Below are 21731 nucleotides of genomic sequence, written 5' to 3'. Positions count from 1 at the left end.
ATATCAAATGATATTTCGTACATAAGTTCCAAAAAACTCATTGGTACGAGCCAGGATTTGAACCCGCGACCTCCGAGTTGAAAGTCGGACGTCATATCCACTCCGCCACCACCGCAGTGAACTATGAAACTTCCCACACAATGTAATTTAGTGAACGTTTTAACGGTGACATATGGTTTGGTGCAACCGACACATGGTATGTCTTATACAGTTCAATATAAAGCACAAAAATGTCCACTAATAATTTTAAATTTCGTATTTCACATGCGCGCCCATTGGTCTTTACAACCATCTAAATACTTAAATTTTATACCATTGGTTACATCGATGGTTGTCGACAACCACATGCCTGGACCTGATGTTAAAAGATCTTTGGAGCACAAATATAACGACTAGAGCCTCCGCTAACGCACTGTATATCGCAACGATTACAAAGAATCTATACACAGTTCTGACCACCAGAGGCCGTAGGTAATAGTACTAGTGTACCTATAGTAGTCAGTACAGATGAAGTGCATAATTATTTTCCATCGTATTTTTACGGAAACGTGCGAACGTGTCTTGCTATTTCAGTCAGTCTCGGTACATAAAGTACAGAGGTTGACTAACGTAGCATGACAAATAGGTACGAACGTTCCGAGAAAATACGATGGAAAACAATTATGTACTACATCTGTATTTGAATCTATCTACACAGCATATTACAGAACAAGTAGTGTGGTAATCCTTCGGAGGACGCTCAGCTGCCTGCTCTAGAACTTTTAAGTCTTCTGTTCCCGGTAGTATATCGTCGTCTAAAACGCTCAAAACTTCGCTGATCTAACAACGGCTAAATATTCAACAGTTGCTAAGTTCGCGAGGTTAGTCCAAATTGAATACGAACTAATCCCAGTCTAACTACATATCTACATTGAATATATTATGTAAATACAGTTTATAGAGTCCTTGGGTTCGATGTCGCCGGAACTATGTTCGGGGAACTATTGAATTAATTTGAATTTGTTGGGATGTTTTGGTTAATTTTCTACTATAATTACTTTGGTATTCCGAATGTTGTATCCCAACTTTTCTGTTAAATTTATACTACTTATCCGTTTGTTTGTTGTGAGGAGTTCGATTATTAATCTCAATCCTGTTTCGATTGACAGCGCAAAACCTTCAACTGGTTATTTCTTTGCAAGCACAACACACTTTGCTTACTCTAGTCGTTTTCTCTAGATGCATCGAGCGACAGTACGTAGCGCACCGTCAACGGGTATCATCGGCACTTTTAGTGCATGAAAATACAAGTGACTTAATATAGTGGTTTTTAAGCTATAAATCATTTAATTTTCTCCTCTCTAGGGTCTTCTCTCTCTGTCACTGACTCCTCTATCTCTGACTTTCTCTCTCTGTCTCCTTCTAGTTACCGCCCTGCGTTTAAAATAAGTTAAATGAATTATTTAATGCTTCTAATATCTGTGTTCCAACACATTAAACACATTACACGCACTCGTGTAATGTGTTTATACTTGTCTTTAAATTAAACATCAAAGCGGGATTAATTGGAATATATTTGGATTTTTCGGGAAAACCTTGTAGATTGGTGCGGCCTGGAAAAGGGTTAAAAACGAACAGCAAAAGCAGAACTAATAAATAAAATGAAGAACTAACTTATCACAATACAATTTGATTTTGATAGCTACAAGCTTTTGTCTCTACCCTCTCTATATATTTATGAGATTGCCGTATTTGTCCATACAAACAAGCAATACTTTAATGAAAATGTTGATGTTATAACATACAACAATCGGATGTCAAGGCAAAAAAACCTATTGAATGTACCTAAAGCACGCCTGAAACAAACAACTCGCACGCCTTATTTTATGTGTGTTAAAATATTTAATAAAATTCCTAGCGATGTCAAAAATCTTCCTTTAACGCAATTCAAGAAAAAATTGCATATGTGGCTATGTGAATTATGTATTTACTCTATAAGCGAGTTTTTAAATGCTAAGTTTAGTAATAGGAGCTAGTTGTAGTTTAATGTAAGCATTTACATTTATTTTAGTAATAAGGCATCTTTATTTTGTGTGACTTCCAGCCACGAAATCTAGATTTTATATTTGCATGCTTAATTAAGTAGAGTATGGTGGACTATATAACTAATATTGTAACAACTTATTGTAACCCATATTCCGCAAACAAACAATCATTCATTCATTCATTCATTCATTCATTCATAAAGTTAAAGTGACCAAGTTATTTCGCAGATAAAGCTAGATTCAAACATACAAACGTAGATAAGTGGCATCGATTGCCACTTATACTACGGCATGTCTTCAAAGGATCCAAAGCACTTCACTGCTTCAAGTGTTTTCGTTTGTTGCCGTCGTTTTTATGGATCTCGCGCCGTTAACTCGAAGATTAAGTATGTTAGGTCAGTGAGCTTCCGGGTGATTAAGGTATTTATGACTTTTGTGTAGTCAACGTACGTTAAGTTAGTACATATTTTCCGGACAATAAGATTTAAGGATGTGTCACACTAGACCGGGCCCGGTCCGGTTCTGCATGTCATTTTCTTTGACGGCTGATCGGTGATCACGTGGTGCTTTCCATAGAAAACGAAGTGCCCGGTCTAGCACGAGTCATCCTTTATTATTCATAAGTTTAAAAAACCGGGCAAGTGCGAGTCGGACTCGCGCACGAAGGGTTCCGTACCATAATGCAAAAAAAAAAACGAAAAAAAAGCAAAAAAAAAACGGTCACCCATCCAAGTACTGACCACTCCCGACGTTGCTTAACTTTGGTCAAAAATCACGTTTGTTGTATGGGAGCCCCATTTAAATCTTTATTTTATTCTGTTTTTAGTATTTGTTGTTATAGCGGCAACAGAAATACATCATCTGTGAAAATTTCAACTGTCTAGCTATCACGGTTCGTGAGATACAGCCTGGTGACAGACGGACGGACGGACGGACGGACGGACGGACGGACAGCGAAGTCTTAGTAATAGGGTCCCGTTTTACCCTTTGAGTACGGAACCCTAAAAACTAATAAGACAAACTAACTTTTTTTTATTCGGCCTTCGATCCTTATTTAGTAATTATGGCAAACTTTCTTTACTGAAATAATTTTTGGCAGTAGAATAAAAATCTATGATTATCTTGTGATATTAATTTATAATGCTTGGATAATTCTGAAAGCTAACAATAAACCATAAGATTACTCTTGAAAACAAATAAAATAATAACGTTACCGTAGTTCACAATCGCACTAATTACGGAGAGAAATTTGTTGTAATTAGTACCACAGTGCACAGTAGACATAAAGTTCTTATTATATTACCCAAAACAACCGTAGCAGTGTGAATAAAAAGAAACAAATACGAAACATGATCTTTTAAGAAAAAGCTCAAATATCTACTCTGTTAAAGTTAAGACAAGATTCATAATACAATAACCCAAAAATCTGAGCTACTCGCTTAATAAATAGTTCTCAATTTGCGCCAAACCTGAGTCATGAATCAAAGAGCGCATTACAAAGTTTTATTGCGCGTGCGTTGATAAATAGAAACCGGTAGCCATAATGTATTGAACGTTGCGACCACCAACTTCCCATTATTATTCTCCCACTGAAATTCTATCTAGATAATGGTAAGGAACCGCAATGTACCGAGGATGTGGCGAGTAGGCGAGTATTTCCTTACCGCTTTAGAATTTATACCGAAACAGTTTTCGCGTTAAATATGATGCATTAAGTTAAGTGTCACTTATTTTTTACTACTTTCACTTAAATCATTATTTCAGCTGTTTTTAAAGTTTCTGCCAGGCAAAATAACTAAACAACTAGGGAACAAAGCACATTATTTTAAGAAATATTTTGATTTGTGTTTTTTTTAAGTAGTGACACTTCTGTATATAAATTATAAATTGAAATAGATATCATACACTATACAAAATCCCTCTCCCCGCCTCGGCCACTGGTGGACTGGTCACTATTTCTTTAGATATCATTTATTTATTTCAGTTTACAAAAAAAGCTTAAAGTCCAGGAAATGGAGTTTTAGTCTACAAATTTATGTTCCTTAGACGTTGACAATAATAACTAACAGGAACACCATATATACTTACTTATATTGTATTTGTGCGAGACAGTCTAGTGTTTATTTAGTGTCAAGATACGCTGGAGCGGATCGCGACAAAGAATTTCACAAAAACGCTTGAAGTGTCGAAGCTCTTGGGAGCCGGTGGCACGTTTCAAACAGTGGGGTTTTAGTCTGTAATTTTATTTCATTTGAAATCTGGTTTAAACCGCCTTCGTCTAGACAGAGATGGTGGTGCAATGATCTTAAAAGATATTAATAAAGGGGTATTCATTTTATGCATTTATTCATTTCTTTATAGCTCTGTTTGTATTTTGTAAGATAGTTTTAACCCACGCACAGTGGATTGAGTAGGAATAATGGTTGACGTGCACTCTCAATTTCTCATACTTTTAAGTAATTTCTTGTTTTTCGATCCAACACCATAGCAGACCAATTCGCGAATTATGGTATTTGATCACCAAGACTTTTCAATTTGCATTATTTACGCCATGTAATAACTATGTGTATTATACGGTTATGTAGAGTTTTATGTAGCAAAATAGAATACATCGCAAGAAAATGAGGGCACCTTAAAATTGCCTGCAAACTAATTAACATAAACTAACTTATGCCAGGAAGTTAAACGACGGCGCTCCTGATGCATATGCTTATACGTACGTGTAATTATAAATGCGTGTAAAATGAAGATGTGATGAACATCATATGTTGATAGAATCAATACAAACAGACATAAATTATGACATCGCCATACTTTGTTATTGCATGTGCCATGCAAAGTTAGCTTGGTCTCTCTAGCCTGTGCCCGCTACTTTGTCTGCGTAAAAAAATATCAAATTCGCTTCGAATAATATTTTTCAATATCAATTCTGCATTGATAAAACGTGTTCTTTCTACCACAAATGTTATTCAAATCCGTTCAACCGTTATTCGTGATCGAGCATCAAATCTCCAAATATAAAATTATCTAGTCATCCATAGGATTCAATGTCTCTTGCAAAAAAATTCATTCATTCATTCAATTTCATAGCTCATTCGATACTTCAGAGAATCTCAGTTGCTCGGTATAGTTAACACAAAAACTCTTTTTATCGTTCTTCTGTATTTGGTGGATTATTGTTCCAATGTCCTTTGACAAGAACAAATGAAAACCTAAATCCGTGTATCAGGGCCTGCTGCATCGTCGGTTCGACGGATTATCCATTGATGACAGCATTGTTCACGGGATTACATCCAAATACCCTAATGACCTTCATAAAGGACGCCTTGAATGCCCTTTGAATATTTATAAAGTAAGATCAACGAATTCAGTAATGAATAAATTTGATAAGTTCATTTCTAATCCAATCCCCATTTCGTCGAAAGTTTAGAGGAAGAAATTTCACCCTATTGTTGTGGATTTAGTCGTCGTGACTTGCATCTTTTCTAATGCGAGTTGCTAAGCAATGGGATTTGCTCCAGTCACGTTTCTAATACATATAATATGGGCCCTTCAGGGTAAAAGCATGTAGCTTATACCATCATTTAACCACCTGACTTTTTCGGATTCTCCTGCTACGTCTCTCGGCCCGATTCCAAAAATGGTCACACCGATTTGATCTGTCAGAGTCAAAAGTGACTTTTTGGTTGAAGAAATGTCGATGCCGATATGGTCCCAAGATCTACCGGAATATTTTCCTTTCAGTGATAAGCAGCTCGTTAACCACATTCAGGTTCAGTGTCAGATCCATACATTAAGATAGGTCTAATGATTTTGTAGACACGTATCTTCTGGTTTCCGACGCATAATCTTGGAGACTAGTATTGTGCGAAGGAATGTTGTGTATTTTAGAGCACTTTGGATTTGAAATTCAATTTCTTCCTTGCTTCATAATTATTTATTTATTATTTATTTATTTATGTAAACTTTGTTGCAGAAAACATAATAATAATTGACCGGAGCGTAGCGAAGGTCTACGTTTCGACTGGAGCATTTTGCTTTTGTATGTCCGGATGTTCTCCTCTACAGGTCGCAATTCTTAACCGAATCTCGTGAAATTTTGTGACTGGATTCTATGTCTAAATAATTTTTTTTTGTCCGTCCGGTTTTTTGATTTTTTTTTAAATGGCGGAGTCGTGATAGCTCGCGCCTAAACAAATAGTGGCATCGGTACCATAGGAGTGTTTTCTTTTTGAGATATGTTTATAGATTTAATGGCCAAAAATTCAGAAAATTTATTTCGCTGGTTTTGGAGGTATTGAGATATTTAATTTTAACTAATTTTAATTTGAGAAGGAGTAGCTAAATTTCGTCAACTCATCTAAGAACTATTTGGCTCAGTTTGTAAACTTTCGCTTTTTCTGTTTGCACAGAGGGTCTGGGTTCGATCCCCAGTAATTGTATATTTATAACTTTTTGTATTTTTTTACACATAAATTTCGTATTGTTTTTTTTTAATTTACTATATTTAAAGCACCATGTTATTTAAAGCTCTGCTCGCGAGGTCTACAGCTCACAGAGCCACTAGTATACAAATGCCGGACTTAATGCCTAATGGCATTCTCTACCAGTCAACCAAAGTCTGCCAGTCAGACAAGTAATTAGGTATCATTAATGACGCAGCCTCGATATTGTAATGTCATCACTCCTTTGTATGAGACATTGTGGACAATTAGATTTTTTTTTAAGTAGAATAATGTTTACTACGCACAAAATAACTGTAATAATAATCAAAACCCATATAAACATCCAACATCAAGTGCTCTAGGTTGTTATCAGTAAATGCACTATTTCTATTTTCCATTTTCCTAATGTAGCTAGTTATTTACGAGCAGGTCATCGCCCCGACGTACCGTCCACTACACGTTCACAATCTCGCCACACGGCTTTATAGCGATCTCGGCGTGAGTGGCTCCATGAACCAACAATGACTGTAATCTTATAGACGTGACGTTTTAATACAACTCGGTCAAACGTGAGTTCACAATCACAATCTAGTAAATTTAACAGTTTTAAAATAACCAATTAGGTACCTATTTTTTTTTAATCACAATCCGTCAAACGGGTTTTATGCTGTAGGCTTCGAGCAACACCGGCTTCCGACACTGCTCGAAGGCTGTTGGAAACAACAAACACGGCAATTCGACCGTGCACCTGACAAAACCGTTTGATATTAGAATGATATTGAAATCATATCACTTAGCTGTCATTCGCGGGGGCGTCTCGCTCGCACGAATACTTGTGCGGATAAGTCTGAAATGAACGCGAATTGGCCTGACACCACTGACACTCTACTCGTAGGAATATTACTCTTCCTTTTTCGTCAATTGATAAAAGAAACCAGTATCTTATTGAAGTGAAAACTTCTTTAGCGGCGCTGAGCACTTTTTGAGGTAGGGAAAAAATGATAAACTCGATTCAGCGTAACGCGTAACGCGTAACGTAACGCTGACGTCATGTGTCACGGAAAATGTTATTCACCAAAGAACTTTAGTCATAACGTATCATAATCAGGTCAATTATTTTAAACTGGACTTTTATATTAAGCAATAAAGCTCAATGTTCTAATCTTGTACGGGCTGAAATACGAGGATCTCACAGTTACATAACTTCATATCACTCCAATATAATTCAATAAAGCTACATCTTGTTGAAATCGCTAATAAAAGTGAACTCTAGTACTGGTGAATAAAACTCAAAATGTCATGACCAAATATATTTAGATCCGAGGCCTGCAAGGTAACTTTACAATTTCTATTCGAATTTCAAACAATTAACGCTACAAATTTAAGCTCACTGGCCAGCAATTTCGGAACTAAAGTTTTTCAATAGAAAGGAGGATGGGTCGATTATACATAGTGCTGCAGACATTTTGGACTAGTCATTGAGTTTTCACTTCTGTTGGCACTCCCGGGGTGCAACCCGTTTTTTTTGTTATTTAAATCGGGTCTGTACACATACTTAATTTTGGGATGAAATATTTAGGTTTTATCAGCATCATCGAACGACTTTTGTTACAAATATGTATGTATCTTTTTTCTTCCAACATTTCCCTGAGATACAAATATAATGCGCAAAAATATATTAATTTTTTTTTTAATAAATTAAATCCGTTGTACCGTCGCCCACACTGTTAAATGTCCATTGGTAAACCTTACGGGTTAGTATCATATGGTCAAAAACGCAGGTCGTCTACAGCGTCAACTCACCTAAAAATCATTTGGGCAAATTTGCAGATAGTCTAAAACTTACGCATGAAGCAATTCGTCACAAAATGATTTCGTCTACTGTCGTATTATCAAATCGTCTTACATGCATATGGTCTAAATAGCTGGTCGCCGACAAAGCAATTCGTCTAAAATGTATGTGGTCTAAATTAAATAGCATGTCGCCCAAGAAGCAACTCGTCTTAATGGAATGACACTTATTGAAAAGCTGTCAACTGAATATACTCTAATATACTATTCAAGTGTCAAATTTAAGACGAGTTGCTTTATCGATCAGTTACTTTTTAACCTATTTGTCAATTGGTCTAGTCTAGATGATCCTAAGGCAAGTAGCTAAAGTGACTAGTTACATATCGGACAAACCGCTTATTTATCGAGTTGATTTTAGACGAGTTGCTTTATAGGGCGCTTACGGTTTTGACTATCTGCCAATTTGCCCAAATGATTTTTAGGTGAGTTGACGCTGTAGACGACCTGCGTTTTTGACCATATGGTACTAACCCAACCTTACTACAAAAGGCATTAGGTCCACCGATGGACAGTTAAGAGTATTGCTGTTTGTATTTACATATCATATATAATTGTAGGTAGCAACACCGCACAGCTGCGGTCGGCTTTTATTGCATTGGGTTTGGCGGCCATTACGTGAATCACTGGCAACACTGACGTGCTCGGTTGCGGTTTTAACATACATTGTTGCCACTAGATCGCGCATTTACGACTGAGTACCTACAACATGGCTTATGATACAGTATAAACCTACATAAATACATTGCGATTTTGGCAAATTGTAAAAAAAATGTGTGTACTTGTGACGAAAACGCAATAAGAAAACGGGGCGACAATGTGTTTTAAGGGACCCACAGTTCGCAGGACGATATCAGCCTGTCAGTTGTTCGGAGCTGTCAAATTTTCTTTTTAACTGACAGGCCGTTAGTGAATGGAGAATTAATCTTGAAACGCGTTTAACCACCATTTTGGAGTCAACGGCCGGTAGTCCACGTGCTACTCGTAAAGTCTAGCTATCGCTTTACAAGAGCTAATAAAATCACCGTACACTGTCTTGTACTAACCGTACAATTTTAGTAGTATTTAAACAAAGAATATAATACTCACTAGGTATTTAAAGCTCCCAATACCTTGATACTGGCGAAATAGTCCCACTGGACTGAAGCCATAATTAAAAAAAAAGTGAAGTGAAGTGAAGTGACAGGCCGTTATTGTCCGGCGGACTGGTATTCAGTGGGGCCCCTTACACATTTATAATTTCTTACGATGTTTATTTAATTATAAACTGAAATAAATGTCATATACTAAGAAAAAGTGACCAAGGCCTCTAGTGCCCCAGGCTGGAATCGAACCAGCGTCCTCTGCTGTCGCGGCAGGTGCCGTTTCTTAGTATATGACATTTATTTCAGTTTATAATTTATATAGTAGTGTTTCTACTTGATAAAAAACAAATTAAAATATTTTTCTGAAATAATTTAATTTGTTCAAATACTTTATGTTTATTTAATATTTATGTAAGGCAACACGCGATAGTATTTGAAACTATAGTGCTTACTGATCACGAAACGATGCTGTTCACGGACATATTATCAACTATGTTATATTTAAATATGGCTATATACGTTGAATACGGACTGACACACGTCTGGTTTTACTAAATCGTAATAACACCCTTCAATATTACACTTAATTATTATACCTTCATATAAAGTTGTCAGTGACATAAGTAGCTTCGCGTATTGTATTAACTTTTACGGTTTTCATAACATTCTCTTGAATGCTTGTAATATTACAAAGAGTCGCTTTTACACCTCACCGAGTAATAAAAGGAGCAAACAGGTGTAAGCCGAAATGTGTGCTGAAATTAAAGCAACATTTTGAGCAGCGATTTTTGAGCTGACAGTTGACGGACGATGGTTTGTGGGGGGGGGGGGGGGGAGAACCAAAGCAAAGTATTGGCACTTCAGCCTGGCATGTCAGCAAGTATAAAATAAATGACGCGTGAGGCCGGTACTGTATTGGTACGACCTAAAGGCCTATGCAAACTTACATTTATACACCGTCTCGCTCGCGCTAACAAATGGTAGTCACTACAAGTACGAGCGAATCGTAAGCGCGAATGATAATAAAATTACATCATTTAGATATCAATTTGATGTCAAAATGTAAGTTCAATTAGCATTTTATAAAAGAAGCGCTAAATTGGACATCAGTTACACAACAGAACGAAACAGCCGCTTTTCAATTGTGTCGCTGTTTTTGGTGTCACTCACGCATGTGACCAGCGAACGTGCCATCCGTTGATGCGGACAATGGTGACGCCGCGGCTGACCACATCCGCGCTGGACGTTATAATGTGTATTATCATACTTAATAATGTGCCGTATAATGAATGCCTAAGTAATAAACAGAAATACCGAAATATCGGACCGATTTTTACGATATTGCAATACCGGAATTGAATATATACATCGGATCGGTAACTTCGTTTGAAAAAAATCAACTAAAACTTCAAATACAATATTCTTTTAATGAAACTAATTACTTAAAAAACAATTCTTTATTAATTATGAAACGCAAACTCAAACACACAAAAAAAAAATATAAGTTAAAACTTATTGGGTACAAAAGATGTAGGATATAGTTGAGCAGTTTAGAAAACTTTTCGCGAATCTGATATGCATGCTAGATTTTTACATGAATTCGACATCAATTAAAATTAAAAGGATTTAAACCAGTAAAGCCGACGTCGTCGGCTTCGACAAATAATGCAGAAATAACTAGTGATACCGCCGTTTATGGCAAAAGGAAGAGAATGAGTATTTGAAAATGGTTTCCAATGAGAAAATCCTCTTAGATTTTTTTTTAAACCGCTTGGTTCAGTTCCGATCAATCAAAGGCAGCGGTCTTTATTCTTCACTTCAGGCATATTACAATGCATTTATGAATGTCAAAAGGATGGAGTTAGAAATAAATCGTATTTGCATAAAGACGCCGAATTGATTTTTCGTAAAATTTATCGGTTCTGACTGTTATACTCTGGATAAAATTGCAATACAGCGATAATAAAAATAAGACCGCCTTTTATACGATTCCGAGCGTCCACCACTTCAGTTATTCATGCTTAAACAGAATCCGTGGTTAATTCGGTCAGAACACAATAATCGAAACAAGCGGAGTCTAGAGATCTGTGTTGTTATTTAAACAAGCATTTGGAACATTCATTCAGCTGGAAAGTTGTTTGTCAATAAGCAACCGCGGGAATCAAACAAAGTCCTAAGTAGCATTTTCAAGCTGTAGAAATGTGAATCATAGCCCACAATGATACGGTAGATATTTATTTGAAAATCCGATTGCTGCAGAAACGTTTTTTGCCATGTCATGCAATGTCTTCTATCGTGCAGCAATTTCGTACGTCATTCACAGGTTTTCCGGCAGTCACTTTTTTGCTTTGTATTTTTTGCAACTGCGAAAAATGTTCAACTATTTGCTAGTCCGTTTCACTCTTGATTTTGCAGGTATTTTTCATTTTGCTGTCGATCCGATATATACGACGGTTTTAGCTTCCTGTTTGCTAAAGTCACAAGCGACATAACATTTTGTGAACATTTGGCCAGTATTGTTTTAAAAACCCTAATCTTTTAAAATACTTCTAAAAAAGCTAATAATTGGATTTTTATCCCAGAATAATCGAAGAGGAGCGTTTGAGATCAATACACTGGTTTGAAAATAGAGTCATTTAGAGCATTTGTGGGTGAAACACAAAACTGTGTTCGCGTCTTTCCTGTAGACATACCCAAAAGTAAAGGGTTATAGAGGTTAATTTTCTTATTTAACCCTTATCCACATAAAAAGGTACTCCTTTTATTTTGGATAAGTATGATGAAGCCATTTAGGGCTTATGTAGATTACAATAGTATAGCGGGCGTAGGTATAGTAATAATCGGCACTGAAGTTAAAACAGTTTATTATACTTAAAGTACACGGATTACGATACACAACAGTCCGATTACGATGAACAGAGCTATGATCGGTCGTAGGGTCGGATACGCGCACACGTTTATACGAAGACAAGCCGGCTACCGAACTGAACTCGCGCGCAGCGCCCTCAGCGTCTGCGCGATACAACAAAATGGCGGCGCACGCTACCACTATAAGTTGACCCGCGGCTTAAGTCTATTAATACGCGAGCCGGGGTCTACTTAAATTGGCTCTATTGGGAAGACGCCCTATTGGCGTGCCATCTCCTTCTAACGCACGCGTGGGCGTGCTGTCTCTGTCACACGCTATAATAGACATTTCGTAGCGTAGTACTGAAAAGCCTATTAAATCAAATTCTAAATAGCGTATATTATGCGATTACGTGAACGTGTCATAAGTAGGGCTTGCAAATATTCGAAACTTTCAGGTATTCGAATATTCGACTTTTTCTGACGACATATTCGAATATTCGAATAATTATTCGAATATTATAAAAAATAAGAAAAAGAACGAGAAATCGGTTTATTATCGTTTTATTCAAAAGCTTTTTTCACATATTGCTAAAACTAATGATATTTTGCAGAAATTAACTAGATTTTATCATCCTACTATGAGATGCCCACATTTATAAAAACAAGTAAAACGCCAAAATAAGACGTATTCAATATTTCTAGATAAAACTTTTATTATAAATGCGTCGTTGCGTGAAATAATATAACTTTAACCATCCAAACACCTAGGTATGTAAGATATTTTTTTTAGTAGGTAATTATTTTTTGATTTAAAATAACTTGTAGTCACTCAGAGGCCTGTAAAAAGGCATGTACCTAATTCCATTGTATTTTGAATCTTTATTGACTTTGTTTGTTTTGGCAAGTTTTTATTCCTAAAGGTCGACTTAATTATATAATATTGGAATATTTAAGGGAAAAAGTTAGTTGACTACTGGGTGGACTATTCGTTAGCTAAAGGTGCATAGTTAGATTACCTACTTGGGCAGGTTTGGTATGATCAAATTTGAGAATTGCGATAAGTGCGGGCAAGGTTTAGTCTTCAAAAAATCGCTTAACGCACGCTTGCACTGAATAAACAGAATGACCTTTATAACTTAAAACTTACGCACCGTAAAAATAACATACTTTTTGATTTCGTTTTCTTTCAAATTGAGTTAAGTTTCACTGTATTCACGAAGTCTATCGAGAGGAATACAGTAAAAATATTATTTCCTTCGTATTTGGGTACCTATCGTTCCTCATTCACTGTAAATACCCGGAAAATACACAGAAACTGTAACTACAGCGGATGAAATAGATTTTTTATACTAATAAAAAATATTCGAATATTCGAAACCTGAGTGGCCGAATATTCGAATATCAAAACAGGTCGAATATTCGACAAATTCGAATATTCGAATATTCGAATTGCAAGCCCTAGTCATAAGTCATGCTTACTTGGATGAAATTACTGAGCATCAATCACTACACCTTATAAAACAAAGTCCCCCACCGCGTCTGTCTGTTGTGTGTTCGCGATAAACTCAAAAACTACTGAACGGATTGTCATGCGGTTTTCACCGATCAATACAATGATTCTTGAGGAAGGTGTAGGTGTATAATTTGTTAACCCGTGCGAAGCCGGGGCGGGTCGCTAGTTAAAAATAAAATAAAACCAGACATTAGACGAAAAAATTCAGATCAACAACCCATGACTAAGTTATGGGATCTGAACCAATAAGATAGTTTTGAAATTCCTCCTCCAAGTGCATTGGCAGCACACAGCCACTTTACCAGCTGAACTCCCGAGGGACAGGTGCAGAACGAGACCCGTTTGAAACACGCCTTTACGTCTTGTCTCTGTGCGACAACGCAAACAATGTAACCAATGTTTAGTGTGGTCATAGATAATGGATGTGTGGTAGCTATAGGTTGTCACACGTAAGGACAATCCAAGTCAACAATAACAATCAAGTCAAGTACAACAACATTTGGCTGTTTAGCCTTCTGTGGGACTAGGTAGATTGTAAGGCTATCCAGTATCTATTTTATCTATAAATTGCACTGTTGCATGGTCATTAACTTGGTCTTTTTGGTGTTCATCGTCAGTCCCACTTCTTTACTGCTCTCTGCAAGCTGTTGTAGCATTATAGTAACATTATTTATTATTAGGTTTAGGTCTCTCGGGTTGTCACTTCTAAAACTAGAAGTAAGAACTTCAAAACTAGTAGCAAGTCCCATTAAATATTTCCTTGTCACCGTCATTCTACACAGCCACTTCAATATAAAATTAGTAGCAGAGCGTAAACCGAATGAATGGGTAAACAAGTTCTTCCAAACCGACCCTATTAGAGAGCCTGTTTCATAGCGAAGTTCATTAATTAACAGAGGCAAAAACTTGCCAACACTCGTTCATAGCTCGACCCGCAGACATGTAATTAAATAGATCACGCCACGATTTGTGTACCGACCGAACAGTAAAGGCGGGATTCCACCAGCACTTTTGTACTGAATATGCTTGTGCCGCACACTGGTTAAATCCCGTCTTTATACGTAATAATGTACATCGATTGATGATTAAAGTAAACTGTAATTTATCGAATAAAATTGAAGTTAAAAAAAAGAAAGGTTGCTGTATTTTTTTGCTTATGGATCTCATTTTGAGTTAACGTTGTTTGCAGGGAAAGTTAGACGCAACATTTCGATGCCCAGCAATATTATAAATATCTTTCACCTCAATTCACATGTTAGACAATAGGTGGCATCGGCTTCGAACAACATACGCATTAATATCAATTCGATCTCTTTTTGACACTTTTTATATTGGTGCTGGTGAGACGGTCTGCGAGTAATAATATATCAATAAGATATTTTTAACATCTAAATCTTCTCAACCTCTCCTATATGTCCTATAGAAACAAACTCGAACATTGGACACTTTAGCGTAATTGGTCGATTGCTTCAAATTCTTTGATTTAATACAATCGGGGTCAAGAACGTTCAGGAAAACCGGCGTCTTTTCTTCAATTTTACTTTACAAATTTTAAGAAATAGAAGATTTTTACACGCCTATTAATGATAAAGAACGATATTTAGGCCTCAAAATCCGTTTATGTTATGATGTTCTAAGGAATGTTGCATATCCTTAATTCATACGTACTAACAAAGTTTTTGACCCATTACGGTGCGTTGTCTATCATATTTCAATGTCTGCGACACGACCCGCATCAACCGGCTTGTCAAGCCATGTATGATGGCAATTTGAGTGGTAACTAGTGAAGATGTTTTGGAAGCTTTGGGTTGGTTTGGGTCGAACCGCCCTTGTTTAAATCGGCTATTCATGGTCCTTGCCCTGAAAGTTTTAATATCTGTGTGTTTGTACGTTATCCCACATACCTACCTATTTACATTGAGGACCCTAATAACCCGGACTTTAACTAGTACTTATGTATTTCTGGCTAGAGTGTTAAAGATAAAAATAGTTTATTATTCTTATGAACGTCAAATAAAGCTACACCGGCTCCAACCCTACACTTCAGCCTCGAGAAGATTTAAATCCCCCCTCAATTGGAGGAGGGTATCCCAATTTGGGACCGGCAATAAACAACGCTAGTTATATTAGTATACGCCTTGGCATTTTAAAGGACCTATTTATATTCTAGAAGAAAATATATTTTAACCCTGGCTCTTGAGGGTAACTTTGGCCATTGGGATGAATTGAAAGAAATTATAGCATATTAGCAATAAAAGCTAAAAATATGAATACTGCTACTAAAATTTCGTAATTTTGTTTTTGAGGGATTTAATCGATTACTTTTTTTTAAACTTACATGAAATTAAATTCAAAAACGCGGTCCGGAGCACGAACAATCATTTCGCCCACGCTTACACTCAGTGAGAGAAGAACACGAACTTACAGAGCCTAAGTTCTCGTACGCCGTTTTATTGAAGGTTTAAAGGTCATATTAATTCCCGAGCATTTTCAAATAAGGCGCTCACTTTAGCGCACAAAGAAGCTCGTCTTATAAATCCTAAAGCTTCCATTGAATTTAAACTACCACTAAACAACGGACGTAACACGGACAGTCTTGGCCTGCAAGAAACTCTTTACGACGGGAAACGGTAAAAGAGGGTGTAAAACGTTTACGACCGAACTCTGACACGCCTCACAATACAGAAGAAGGTAATTAGTCGAGAAGGCATACTGCCGTATTCGACCTTCAAGATATTCACAAGAGACGACACGTACTAGATCCATTCTAGATACGTTATAGTTTAGATATCAACTAGTTCTCTTTTGCAGCGCAATTCGGGCAACCAATGTCACTTTTACGTTAGATAGAGTAAGATATCTATTAGATGTGAATTGGTTCTCTAAGTCATATCCTGTGGGTATCGTCTTGGGTCGTCCCATTAGTTTTTCGTCAAGTTCTTAAATTAGTCCTATTCTGCTTTCTTCACCCATTCTACATTCGTCACAATCGTCGGTGGCTTTCAATGTAGAATGCGTGACGAAAGCAGAATAGGACTAATTTAAGAACTTGACGAAAAACGAATGGGACGACCCAAGACGATACCATCCTGAGGAAATCATTCAACAGTATCTCCAGAATCGCGCAAATGTCAAATTTGACAGGTTAGATCTTAAACATATCGTTATCGTATCTTGGTAATGCTGCCAGCCTTCTGGGCACGCTGCCAATAGACGGCGATTTGGGGCAAATTTTCTATTTAAGTATAGTTTATTTTTAAGCTTAGTTTTTAATTTTAGTTTGTATTTTCTATTTTAAGGGTTTTTATTGTATAAAAAGAGTATTTGGTAAAGAAAAAAAAATTTGGTGATGTCTAAATGTGATTTCAAAATCCGAATCGGGCCCATATTGCTGTAAAGTGCATTAGGGCAGGAAATGAGCGGGTAACGTTGTAAAGATACTTTTAGCCTATTTCGCCGCGTGGGAAGAGTATACTCGTAGAAATTGAAAACATAATGAATATTACTAAATTTGGTACACCAGAAACGACCTACATATTCACTATTTAGGTATGATTAACCTGACACGATTCACGATTATTGTTATGAAAAAATATTGTAAGTTGTGGACGGGCGTCACGGGCTTGATTGAATGAGTTTTTTAAGATCCACCCCATTCGATATCGTCTAGTGCATCTGTCGTTATCAACAGTAGGTACCCAAGTGCCCGATTCTCATGTCTCATTCTATACGTAGTTTCACCAAGCCTATGATTGTCCTCTGAGTTACAAGGACAGAGGATATTATAGATAGATAGAATAGGTTTTCTTTATTGGCACACCTTAGTAAAAGATACAGCTTAAAGAAAAACTATATAACATACAGTAATTTAAATTGTATTTTTCTTAATTACTCGTAATGCATGTTAATTATAAGATGTAATAATGTTTTGAAAAGATGCGTCCCGCCGAGTTTCTTGCCGGTCCCATATTGGGATACCCTCCTCCAATTGAGGGGGGATTTAAATCTTCTCGGGGCAGAGGTGTACGGTTGGAGCCGATAAAGGTTTATTTGACGTTCATAAGCGCATTGTAATATGCCTACTTGAATAAACTATTTTTTTATCTTTTTTATCTTTATACATCAGAATTTTTTTACTTACAGCTGCTTTGACTTAAATCATTAAGTACCTACTATTAGGTTGCAGAGGCCTCTTTAGGATGCAACTAGAAAGCTTTGGTCTCCTGAAAATAAATTAAGGTGACAGTCCATTTCGGAATGCAGCTGCACTACCGTTGCGAAGTTACCGGTTCAGCACTGCAGTAGAGTACAGCAGCATTTTAATGTAAGCTTTGTTAACAGAAGACAAAGGTAAACAACTGAGAACTAATTAATACCTCATCTAAACTGATGCACATCTCAAGCACCTTTGTGACGTTTTCAACCAAAAGGTACCACATTGTCGGTTGTCGATAAGGTTGATTTCAAATTGAAACTATATGGAAATAGCGCCTTATTGACAACCGACAATAAGTACCCTTTTGGTTGAGAATGCCACATTTTATCTCGAGTAGATTGAGGACAAACTTGCGAAACAACGCTAACCCCGGGCAGACGTCGTCAACAATTCAAACGCGGCAAATCTATAAATCCGAAGCCGAGTCGCGACTGCACATGCATTATTCAGCCATCTTGCCTTTGTTTTATTTACGACGCTTCGTTATTTACAAGCCACATGTTGACGAGCCCTGGTTATAAACGGGCTGTTATAGACTGTGAAAGGTTATTACGTTTTACGTTACCTTAAAGGTAACATTCCATTTCCGCCCGCAGCTGCACTACTGCTCCGACACTGACGTAGAATATCTTCCAAGTATACTTTTGTTGCAATGCTTTCTGATTTATTATAGTATTTTTATGATATAAAAGGCAAACGAGCAAACGAATCGCCTAATGGTAAGCGATTACCGTCGCTCATAGACACCCGCAACACCATTTGAGATGGGAGTACGCGCTTTTCTTGCAGGTTGGAACGTCGTACCGGTCTCGAAATGCCGCAGACGACGGTTCATTCCACAGGTTAGCTGTGCGCTGTGCGAGTAAAATTACAGTTAGGTACTCCTAATATGATAATGCTGGAATACCTTCCGTAAAGTATTAAATAAATCCTATTCTATTTTTTACTGGTGGTGTATATTTATATTATTTATTTTACTTTTCTCTGGCTAGAAAAAGTCAATTTTCTGCCAACGAACCGGGCGTTATTGTTTTACGACCTTGTGTGTCATGGGAATTTTATTACTCATGTCTTTTAATTTCACATATACATCAGTAAATCTACAGCGAGTTGCAAAAGTGCATGGACATGCTAGTACCTATTATGAATGAAATCTATTCATATTTGCAGCTCGGCGTACAGTCGCCATCAGATATATCGGAGCGGCCAAGGCGCTCACTAATATCTGAACACACCTCTATTGTTAAGGCGTTAGAGCGCGTGTTCAGATATTGTGAGCACCTTGGCCGCTGCGATATATCTGATTGTAACACGTGTACACTGTACACTGGTGTAAGCAAATGTAAGTTCTTGAATTTCTTAGGAATCCAGTCCTTACATGGAGCAGTGAATTATATACAGAGCTGGGAACAATACGCCATTTCGTATTCTCCGAGGAAAAGTCTAGCATTACGGCTATTCTCCCGTCCAGGCTGCTGCAAAAGTACTAGTCACAAATAGTTTTACTGAATATGTAAGCGCGAACAAGAGACGCGAGAGTGCCTGCCCGATTCGAACTTTAAGTTACGTCAATTAATAGATCTAGACATGTCAGTGTCAAATGTGACGTTTCTTCAAACAAAAACGTTATTAACTGACGTATCTTAAAGGTCAAATCGGGCCGTGCGTTTAGAAGCGCGATGGAATAAGGGTGGTGTTGCTTTTATTCAATTGGAGTGTATAGTCGCCATTAGTTATATGGGAGCGGCCAAGGTGCTCAAATATATCTGAATGTGCGGTTTAACGTCTTGATAATACAGGCTTTGTTCGGTATTTGTTCTCATATCTCTGATGCCTAATGTAATGTACTGACAGAAACACTCTTAACTCTAATGTGTAATAAACCAAACAAACTAATCTCTTTAACACTTTGCTGAAAGATAGTTAATACGTGTATTCTTACTGAGAACGATTTCTTGAATCCACAAAACTCGGGAAAATATTACAATAATCCTAAAGCTTGTGACTCAATTGTGCTTCTCGCTGATAGAAAAATGTAATCTTTAAACCGCTTGGAACCCACTGCACTTTATAATAATATGAACCGTTACTTTGAGCTTAACGAGTTAACGTGTATGAGACATTCGAGCGTATTGTGCGGCTGTAGTGAAGATTTTTAGTGCGAGAATATGGTGGTGTTTTATTCCCATGGCCGGATTAAGCATGGGCACAGAATAAATAATAGTACTAGGTACAGAAGACTCACTCTCTAACAAAAGGCGTCTGTTACGATCAGGACAGATATGGCCGCTAGGTGGCGACAGCGCCACGCGCGGCTTATGGCTAGCCACCAAAAGGCTCACTCCGCGATTTCGTCGCTTTGCTACAGGTACTATTATTTATTCTGTGCCTGTAGCAAGGCGACGAAATCGCGGAGTGAGCCACGCCTGGCACGGGTAACACACACCTTTCTTAAGTTAACAAGTATAAGATGATCTTAAGATCTGTAACATCTATTATAGGCATTATAGCCTCGTAAGTCCCCGTGTACTCGTACAAGTACAAATGAAATTCGAGTTTTGAACTCATATAGAAATTAAAGAAAGTTTCAAATTCAAAAACGCCAAAAATTGCCCTAGGTCTTAGAGCGGTTTCACATTGCCCGATCCGATATTTCAAAATTCAGCCACAACCACAGCAGTCATAAAATCATATTTACGAAAAACACAAATAAAGTAGTAGTAGTACGTAATAACATCTTCGAGAATAGGCTAATATCTTTGGCTAGGAGGGCGTTTAAGGCGTTTTACATATGTCTCTCCTGTACTCGGCAGACGACTGGAACGTCGCTGTGTCGCTGATGGCTTCTTTCGCACATGAGCGGTTATCTTGGGCACTTGTGGCGCATCTGGGGCACTTCAGTGTCGAAGCGTACAACTTTACTGACGCCGACGCGTGGCAGGCCTACAATTAGGGCATGAACATTATAAGTTATACATTCTTCACAACGAAATATTAAAATTTGTGGCTATCTATCTTTTTATTGCTAGTATATGTAATTTTAGTCCATATAAGACGCAGATAATACTCTGTATATTTTAGTCCATATAAGACGCAGACGATTGGTACATCACTGATGGTTTCTTTGCCACATGAGCGGTTATCTTGGGCAGTTGTGGCGTATCTGGGGCACTTCAGTGTCGAAACGTACAACTTTACTGACGCCGACGCGTGGCAGGCCTACAATTAGGACATGAACATTTTAAACTAGAAGTTTAGAGATACATTTTAAAGAAAAGGGTATTATAATACATTTACTAAGTATATAAATATTATAGGTTAGGAACCGAATACGTCTTTAACTCTAGATCAGAAGTTTTGCAACCACTATTAGCAAAATGACAGGGAAGCGTGGAAAGTCTACCAATTAAGAACATGAGTGTTCGGCAATTTTTTTTTATTACTAAGGATAAAGGATGACTCACGTTAGACCGGGCCGTGTCCGGGCCGGAGCTTCCGGCGCATCGTTTTCTATGAAAAGCATCACATGATCACCTTATGTCATCCTTAACTAGGCACAAAACATATTGAATACCCCTGATGTTAACATAATGCGGAAAGAAAAATCCGTCGATCCTATTCTTATTTTGGTCTAATAAACAGTAAAAAATGAGCGATTATTGTGAGAAGCTTAGGGAAGTTTTATTATAAACGGGCCTGTCTCACGCCTAACGCCTTCCTCATCAACTTAATGTGCGAATAACTTTCCTA

At 37.3% G+C, this 21731-nt stretch overlaps 1 protein-coding gene and 1 long non-coding RNA gene across 7 annotated transcripts in view; both read left to right on the top strand.

Moving 5' to 3' along the window:
* The window catches only part of LOC134789693 (neuronal acetylcholine receptor subunit alpha-7), a 170527-nt gene that overhangs the window by 33652 nt on the left and 115144 nt on the right, over window positions 1-21731 (top strand). The window lies entirely within an intron of this gene.
* On the top strand, window positions 9231-9487 carry LOC134789470 (uncharacterized). Its single transcript, XR_010144073.1, has 2 exons — window positions 9231-9378; window positions 9410-9487. It is a non-coding gene; the product is annotated as an uncharacterized LOC134789470 (long non-coding RNA).

Source organism: Cydia splendana, chromosome 4 (genome assembly GCF_910591565.1).
Source record: "Cydia splendana chromosome 4, ilCydSple1.2, whole genome shotgun sequence".
Classification (NCBI taxonomy): Eukaryota; Metazoa; Arthropoda; class Insecta; order Lepidoptera; family Tortricidae; genus Cydia; species Cydia splendana.
This window is presented reverse-complemented; position numbering and strand designations above follow the sequence as displayed.